At 41.2% G+C, this 8,765-nt stretch overlaps 1 pseudogene; it reads right to left on the bottom strand.

Moving 5' to 3' along the window:
* Window positions 1-2,071: 2,071 nt before the first annotated feature.
* The window catches only part of LOC108707448, a 173,861-nt pseudogene continuing 167,167 nt past the window's right edge, over window positions 2,072-8,765 (bottom strand).

Here is an 8,765-nt window from a genome sequence, read left to right on the forward strand (position 1 = left end):
GCCACAACTTTAATGTCCGCACTATTCCCAAGGGGATGCCCTTTTGCCTTCTGAAGGATCAGTTGATGAATAAGGAACCAGCGAAATTATTGTAGGTTCTCCTTATAAATTTACATGTAGTGATCCACCCTGAGCCCCAATTCGCTAGTAAAAAAAAAAAACCTTACATTTATACTGGAAAACCCCTTTTCTAAGCCCAAAAACCCACATTCCTTTTTCTATTATTATTATTATGGTGCCAGTATTGTGCTAGCTTTCACTGCTGTGGACTAGCATTCCTGGTTAATGCCACACCTGATAAATAAGCTATAATAGCAAAATCATAACATTGTCACCTGCTTTACTCCATTATGAGTAGCCACTTATTATTGATCAGACATGATTTATTGCTAGCAAGGTGAGCAACACAAACATGAAAATAGTTCCATGGAGTCCCAAATAAGGGCTATGATTGGCTATTTAGTAGCCGCTATGTGGATTGCCAGCCTACAGGAGGCTCTGTTTGTATATCTGTTTTTATACAACCCTTACTTACCTCCAAGCCTGGAATTCAAAAATAAGCTCCTACTTTTAGGCCACTAGGAGCAACATCCAGGTGGTTGGTGAGCAACATGTTTCTCTGGAGCCACTGGTTGGGGATCACTGCTCTAAGGGGTGATTCCCATTGTGCCGCTGGTGGTAGCACAATTCTCCTGCTGCCTGGAATAAAGAGATTTCCAATACTCAAATCCATCAAAAATGTCAATCGAGGTGACCAGTGTGACTGAATGGTTTTCCATAGGCTGCAGAGTTAAACATGTTAGGGTTCCCCCCTTGATAATGATACTGACACACTTTGTATAACTGATAACCCTGTCTCTATAACTTTAAGTGACTTCATTACTACTCCACATTTCAATGTTGTTCACACTAAGAGCAGACAATGGCAACTAACAAAAAGCTGGAATGTCAGGTTGGCTTCCAGGGTCCCGTTTAATTACTCTTGTTACAAAGTAAATAAAATATTTCAGTAAATAGCTTTATTTTCATGCTCAAACAGTATAAAAGCCTTTACAATTATCAAAAACAATGACAAAGCATAAACAAAACATTTGCTAAACAATTTCACACTTATACACACGGTTACTATGGCTATTTTGTTAATATTTAATTTTAACATTTTAGATATTACTATACAGCAGTCTATTGCTCAGCAGAAAATAGACACTAAAAACAGTTTTTACAGCAGACAAAACAGAGAATGGCAATTTCAGCAATATTAGCCCTAAAAGTGAAAACATTCCTCTTTTCTTTTTTTACATTTGATTATGTTTTAGAACTGTTGTGCCATTTTCTTATAAACCAACAAGGTTATGATGTGAATCAGGTGAACTGAAAAGAAACAGTCGTCCTACTGAGCAACTGGTCTCTTTTCAACTATAGACCAAAACACTATGGGGCAAATTAACTAAGCGCCGTTTGGCATTTTCGTTACTGCGCAAATTCACTAACGAACAATGGCATAGTTTCGCTAGTGTTACTTCGCACCCTTACGCCTGGCGAAGTTTCGCTAGCGACGTAACTACGCAAATTCACTAACGCGCGCAGTGTACTGAATGCTACCTTTTACGCTAGACTTCCTTCGCCACCTCAGACCAGGCGAAGTGCAATAGAGTAGATAGGGATTGCTTCAAAAAAAGTCAAAATTTTTTCTAGGTCCCAAAAAACGCTGGCGTGTTTTCTAGATTATGGCTGATAGGCAGAAAAAGATCAAAAATCTTTTTGGGGCTCCCCTCCTTCCCCCCTACATTTCCTGACTCATGGCAACTTACCTAGACAGTGGGCACATGTTTAGGGCAAAATTAATTTTTTATTTGAGGTTTTGAAGGTTTTCTAGCCATTTGTAGTGCTGTTGCGTATTCCTCCATTGAAATTTGAATTTGGCGCCGTATGCAAATTAGCCTTCGCTAGCATAACTTTGCTTCACTTAGCGAATCAACGCTAGCGCAACTTCGCAACCTTACGCTACCCCTGAGCGCAACTTCGGATTTTAGTGAATTTGCGAAGCGCTGGTGAAACTAAGCCTGGCGAAGTGCGGTGAAGTGCGGCAAAGTTACGCCTGGCGCAACTACGAATCTTAGTGAATTTGCCCCTATGGATCACTGACACTCATAGTAATCCTTGTGTCTCTGAAGCCCTGATGGGAAACCCTTGGCATGGAATCACTATGTCATTACACTAGGAGGAGAATTTTTTTTTACAGGAATCCAATTGAAAGTAATGAACAAAGTAAAACTAACAAACAAACCCTAAGAGATGACATTATTCTGCAAATCTAGTGGTTATTTAATGGTGTTGAGTGTCTGAAACAGCTTGCTGAGGTCCACTTCCGAATAACCGCTCCGGGAAAGTACTTGGTCAACGGTGCTCTCTAACTTCTTTTACAGATTTTCCGACTCTTGAAAATGCTTCTTTTTTAAATGACCTGAGGAGTAAGTGAAAATGTTACTCAATGTTCATTTGGAATGTTAGGCCCTTGTCATACATATATAGAACATGTAAGGGCAGATTTATTAAGGGGATTTTTGAGTAATAAAATCAATTTTTCTTTTAAAAAACTCAAATCTTTCGAGATGTATTATACCCTAACCCTGGAAATAGCTGGAATCCAAAAATACACCATCTAAAACCTGTCGAGGTCATGTAGGAGTCAATGGCAGAGGTCCCTTGAACCATTTGATAATGTTAATAGCCTTCATGATGTTTGAGTTTTTTTTGGAGGGTTTCGCACAAAAACTCGACCAATTTGAGTTCCTTTTTCCCAAAAACTCAATTAATATGAGTTTTACGGTTGTTAACCCTGAACTGGATGATTCGAATTTTTTCCATCCGAGTTTTTTCTTAAAGGGGAACTATCATGAAAATTAAGTGTGATATAAGCTTCATATTACTGAAATAAGAAACTTTCTAAAAACTTTTAAAAATTCTGCATCGTTTCTGATATAATCAGGTTTATATTCACTATTCCTTTCAGCATCTGTTTCTCTTCATTCTGTCTTCTTGCAGCAGTTGGCTGTCAGATAATCATTGACAGTTAGATCCAATATATCTTATAGGGCAGGGGTCCCCAACCGCTGGCCCGCGGGCAGTCTTCAACTGGGCCGCCGAGCCTAGGGGACAATTAACATGGTGAATTGGATGCCGTCACCCCAAATTGGACACAACCCCTCCCGACCCCCCCAGCCACCGGTCCACCCTGGGCCAAAAAAGCTTGGGGACCCCTGTTATAGGAGGTTTCCTTTCCTAGCAGATAAATTAGAGCTCACTCAAATAACTGATTCCAGTACAAACAAAATAACTGCCTTTAGCACAAATTCTGCATGTAGAGAGACATGATGTCTGGTGATTTTAATAGTGAGCACTTCCCCAACCTGTAAATGTAAAAAGAGTTGGGAAACAACACAAGCATGGAAATAGTTCTGGGGGTACCAAATAATGGCTGTGATTGGCAATTGGTAGCCCCTATGTGGACTTGTAGCCTACAGGAGGCTTTGTTTGGCAGTGCACCTGTTTTTTTACAGAACCAAAACTTGCTTTCAAGCCAAGATCTAAAAAATAAGCAGCTTCTTATAGGTCACTGGGATTAACATCCAAGCAGTTGGTGATGTTGTTTCGGGAGCTACTGGTTGGGGATCACTGTACTAGATGGTTCATGTATCACTCTTCAACACTTTAGGCAACTATAGGGCTCATAAGGTAGTCAGAAACACTCAATATAAAATGTCAAGATCTCTCCCCAAACTGTGGTTTTAACAATATTTGGATACAAGACCATCTTAACCCATAAGATAGGTATATGAAATGATTTGATAGTTAAGCTACTATTGTTAAATTACAAGGCCCCATGATGATCTTCCTGACGCCCCTTGCAGGTTAACAGCCCCACAGTGTGGAAATCTCTGCATTAAGCTTTAGTCAACACTCCTTTACATATAGACTCCTCTTATTCGTATAACACTGCTAGTAGCATGCAGAGCTGTACACAAAATATAAGTACTCCTGCACTGTACAGCTAACAAGTCTATCCCATTTCTTTAAAGTCAGGCTCTTAGTTGAAATTAAAGAAAATCTTAGAGATGTAGATTTAACATAGGAGAGACGACAAGTCTTGCTATTTAACAGCAGAAACAAGCCCCCCGCCAAAAAGCCCTGCTTGTCCTCTAGGGTGCAACCGTGCAGTGGTATTGACCACCACCTTGTTTGGCAACTTGAATTGTGGCCCCTTGCTTGGATTATTAACCAGAAGCTTACACACTAGAAGCCAAACCAGACTGGCTTTTCCTAGGCAATCAGCAGATCCAGAGACTAGAAGTCAAGAAGCCAAACATGGCAGCTGCTTACTCCGTTAGACAACCCTGTTTTAGGAACAGGACTGTTCTCAGAAGTCATTTTGCTGCAGTTGGGGAGGCCTGTCCAGGGGCCACAGTGTCAATAATTGCCTTTCCTTATCTTCTAAAAAGCATATTAATTAAAATAAAAGAACCGCGACTGTGAATGGTGGTGGGACATGGCTCGATCGATACATTGGACCCTAAGACAGACACTGTTTATTAACAATAAATAACATTAAATACAATACATTGAAGAGGTTCAATAATAGCTACTGGGTAACTAACTAACAGATGAAATTCCAGAAAGCAGAAAGAAAAATGCAGCCATTTTACCGAGAGGATAATGTGGAGTTATTTTTTAATACAAGTAAAAATAAAATTATCATGGGGCAAACAGCCTTTCAATTGGGAAATGAAATAGAATATTTTGGTGTCAAAACAAGCTGTAATATGTCACGGCAGTTGCAGCTTATTTTCCTGTTCCTATTAGCATTTCAAAGAAAATGCTATCTGTAGAAAACAAAACAGGAGACAAATATGGATATACCAACTATGGTAATTTTAATTCTTCTTCAACAAATTGCTAATTGGGTATTGATGTGTTAAGATCATGTACACAAGAGTACAGAAGCTTCAATTAGTTGAATTTCTCAACTCGGATAAGTAGAAATTCACATTTATGCGAAGGAACAAAAAGAACCTAAATAATCTGCATTTAGCCGTTTTAGTTGCCGAGTTCTGTACAGTATAATACCAGTTCTAGAGGGAAAATAAATGCACAAGTGTTAAGTACCCCTCTGGGTATACCCTCTGCCCAAGCTAAAGTGGGTCCTTAAATAAAAACGAATGGACAGCAAGCTATTTTTCTTCATAAAGATGCAGAGTAGATTCCACTTTGGTCATAGTATTGGTTTTATGGCAATAACTGCATTGAGTATGTAGATTTCCTTCCAGTACCCTGGTTTCCTCCCACATGAATCATCACTGTAAAGCACTGGCATGTGGGCGCTATATATAACATTCCTATATCTGTAAAGATTCCTGCTTTCTGAAATGGCCTGGTCTTGTTCACCTTTCTCCATTGTACTGTGACATGTTAAGCTGCAATGACTGAAGCAGGGAGCGGGTACTGAAATGACCAGCAATAGAAGAATTATATTTTAGGGACCATTATCCTAGAGGCTCGCAGGTGAACACTTTCAGCAGGACAGAATGATGGGCACATTCTGATCTTACATTGAGCCACTGTATCCGTGCCATTCTAACATTGTTCATTTCTGCAATATCTGTCTCTGTAGGGTTCTATAGTGTAAAGTAGAAGTAAGAAGACATTGTTCTCATTGCTACCGTTTTCACATTGCTTATGCCATTTATTCCATGTGTGTGCGTGTGTATACACAGCTGTGTTGTGAACAGTAAATACTGCTATAACAAGCTCACTGTTTCTAACTAGAATAAAGGACACTTCATCCCCCCACAGACTCCATTATATTCAAATAATTTTAAATTTTGAAACCTATTACATTTATCTCTGTAATAATAAAACAGTAGCTTGTAATAATAATACAGTAGCTTGTACTTGATCCCAACTAAGATATAATTCATCCTTATTGGAAGCAAAACCAGCCTATTGGGTTTATTTTTTTAGCAGAATTAAGGTATGGAGATTCAAATTATGGAAATATCCTTTATCTGGAAAACCTCAGATCACGAGCATTCTGAAAGGTACAGATTGCAACAGTTTTGCGCAAAAGTGAGGCTGCACATAAGTCATGTTCTCTAGGGCACAATTCTTAAAGGGATACTGTCATGGGAAAACATGTTTTTTCCAAAACGCATCAGTTAATAGCGCTGCTTCAGCAGAATTCTGCACTGAAATCCAATTCTCAAAAGAGCAAACAGATTTTTTTATATTCAGTTTGAAATCTGACATGTGGCTAGACATATTGCCAGTTTCCCAGCTGCCCTAATCATGTGACTTGTGCCTGCACTTTAGGATGGAATTACATTCTGGCAGACTGTTATTTCTCCTACTTAATGTATCTGAATCAGTCTCAGTGGGACTTGGCTTTGTTCTTAGATCTACCAGGGAGCTGTTAGGGAGCTGTTATCTGGTTACATTCCCATTGTTCTTTTGTTAGGCTGCTGGGGGGGTTGATATCACTCCAACTTGCATAACAGCAGTAAAGAGTGACTGAAGTTTATCAGAGCACAAGTCACATGACTGGGGCAGCTGGGAAACTGACAATATGAACTTTAATTTCTGCTAAGCATTGCCTGTGTCACATTTAATGAACATATTATCAGGAACACTGATTGTTTTTATGCCTATAAATCATGGATGTGTAATATATAGTGATGGGCGAATTTATTCGGCAGGCGCGAATTCGCGGCGAATTTGCGCGATTCGCCGCCAGCGAATAAATTCGCGAAACTCCCGCGAAAATTCGCGGAAAAAATTCGCCGGCGTCAAAAAATTTTTGTTTCGAAAAACGGACGCCGGCGTCAAAAACGGGCGCCGGCGTCAAAAACGAGACGCTGGCGCCGTTTCGCGCAAATTCGCCCATCACTAGTAATATAGTATAATCACTTTGGCAAACCAAACAGATGATGTAAAAGATCTGTCATGCTGCATAGCGAAGACTTCAGTATTCAGGTCGGCGATTTACCAAAATAGGTGCTAAACTGGATCATTGCATTCACCTTCAACTGCCAGTCCAGTCCAAAGAGAAATAAAACATGTATTTTTCATTACCTGAGCTCAGTCAAATAGTGTCGAAAAAGGCTGGCCCCATGTAATAAAGGTATAGAAAATGTATATTTCTTCCTACAACTGAAATTGTAATTAAACAAGTGCATAACTGGTTAAAAATCAACTTGTGTGTCAGTATGTTATCTTGGTGCTTGGAGAAAAAGGTTAAGAAATTCCAACATAAAACTAATGAAAACAGAAAGCTGATTAAGGGCTCTTACACATGGGCGTTTGTGTGCTCCCCTGCATTGCGTTTTCTTCCGTTCAGTCACAGGAGAGCGCAGGAGTAGACACACTGAATTATTGTCAATGGGGCTGTACTCACAAAGAAGCATCTAAGCACCAAACGCAGGTTGGGATGCATCATGTTGCATTTTACCTGCGTTCAGTGCATACATGCGTCTGTGTGAGTACAGCCCCACTAACAATAATTCAGTGCGTCTACTCCTGCACTCCCCTGTGACTGAACGGAAGAAAAAGCAATGCAGGGGAGTGCACAAACGCCCATGTGTAAGAGCCCTTAAGGCACTGGTGGGCAGCGCCAATCCGCGCCTTTATGCTGCCTGAGGTGGCCTTCCGTTGCTGCCCGACCCCTCCTCACGGCGCTCACATTTTCTGCGCAGGAGGGGGACGGGGCGCTGCACGGCGCTAGTGCAGAGAGCGTAATTGCGCTCTCTGCACTAGAAGAGCCGAATTTCCGGGTTGAAAACCGGAAATTCGGCTCTTAGTTACCAGGAGCGGCATTTTTGCCACCCCTGGTAACCAGGGGGGCGCTGCCGCCTGAGGCGAGTGTCTCAACTCGTCTCATTGGTGGAGCGCCCCTGCTGGTGGGCCCCAGGCAAATAACCCTTGGCGAGCCCCTGCAGTGCTGGCTTAACCCAACTTCATACACACATTTGCCAATACTAGGGCTGGTTACTAGAAAATCCTGAACCTGACTAAAAGGAGCATCTATAGTTCCTTTCTCAATTAAATTTAATGGACCCCAAAGAACCACACATATATACAGGTCAATACTGAGAATCAAAATAGGCCCTGGCATTTAGAGGCCTTACGAGCCCCTAATAACCTAATAAAATGATGCTGTGGGCCTGCAAATATATGTTTTGGTGGAGAGGAGAGCAAATCCTTAATAAGTTGGATAATATCATATTTTAGTGGCTCTATCCACCCTGTGCCATATACAGTGTGTGCATTTCTTAGCAGTAAGAATGTAATAACAGTACCTTGCCTACAGACCCAATGGGAATGCAGCAGGGGCTATAACAAACAAGGAAATGTTGTGCTCACCACTAATTTTTAAAACCATTAGGCCGGGGGTGCAATGAGGCTGTGACCACAAAATACATATAGACAGGGCCGCCATCAGGGGGGCACAGGGGATACAAGTGTACCGGGCCCGGGCTGTGCTGAATTTTTCAATAGAGCCGGGCCTTCCTTAACAGAGCCGAAACCGTGCCGCCTCCTTCCTATGTGCCGAACAGCCAAAATGCGGAAGTGCCGAAAAGACAAACAGCCAAAGTCCCGAATCGGCGAAAAGACCCAAAGCCACAAAATAGCCGAAGCTGAAGCCCGAATCGGCGAAAAGAGCCGGAATTGAAGTCCTAAAGCTTAGAAAAGACCCAAAGTCACGAAAACAGCCG

This window comes from Xenopus laevis, chromosome 2L, assembly GCF_017654675.1.
Source record: "Xenopus laevis strain J_2021 chromosome 2L, Xenopus_laevis_v10.1, whole genome shotgun sequence".
NCBI lineage: Eukaryota > Metazoa > Chordata > Amphibia > Anura > Pipidae > Xenopus > Xenopus laevis.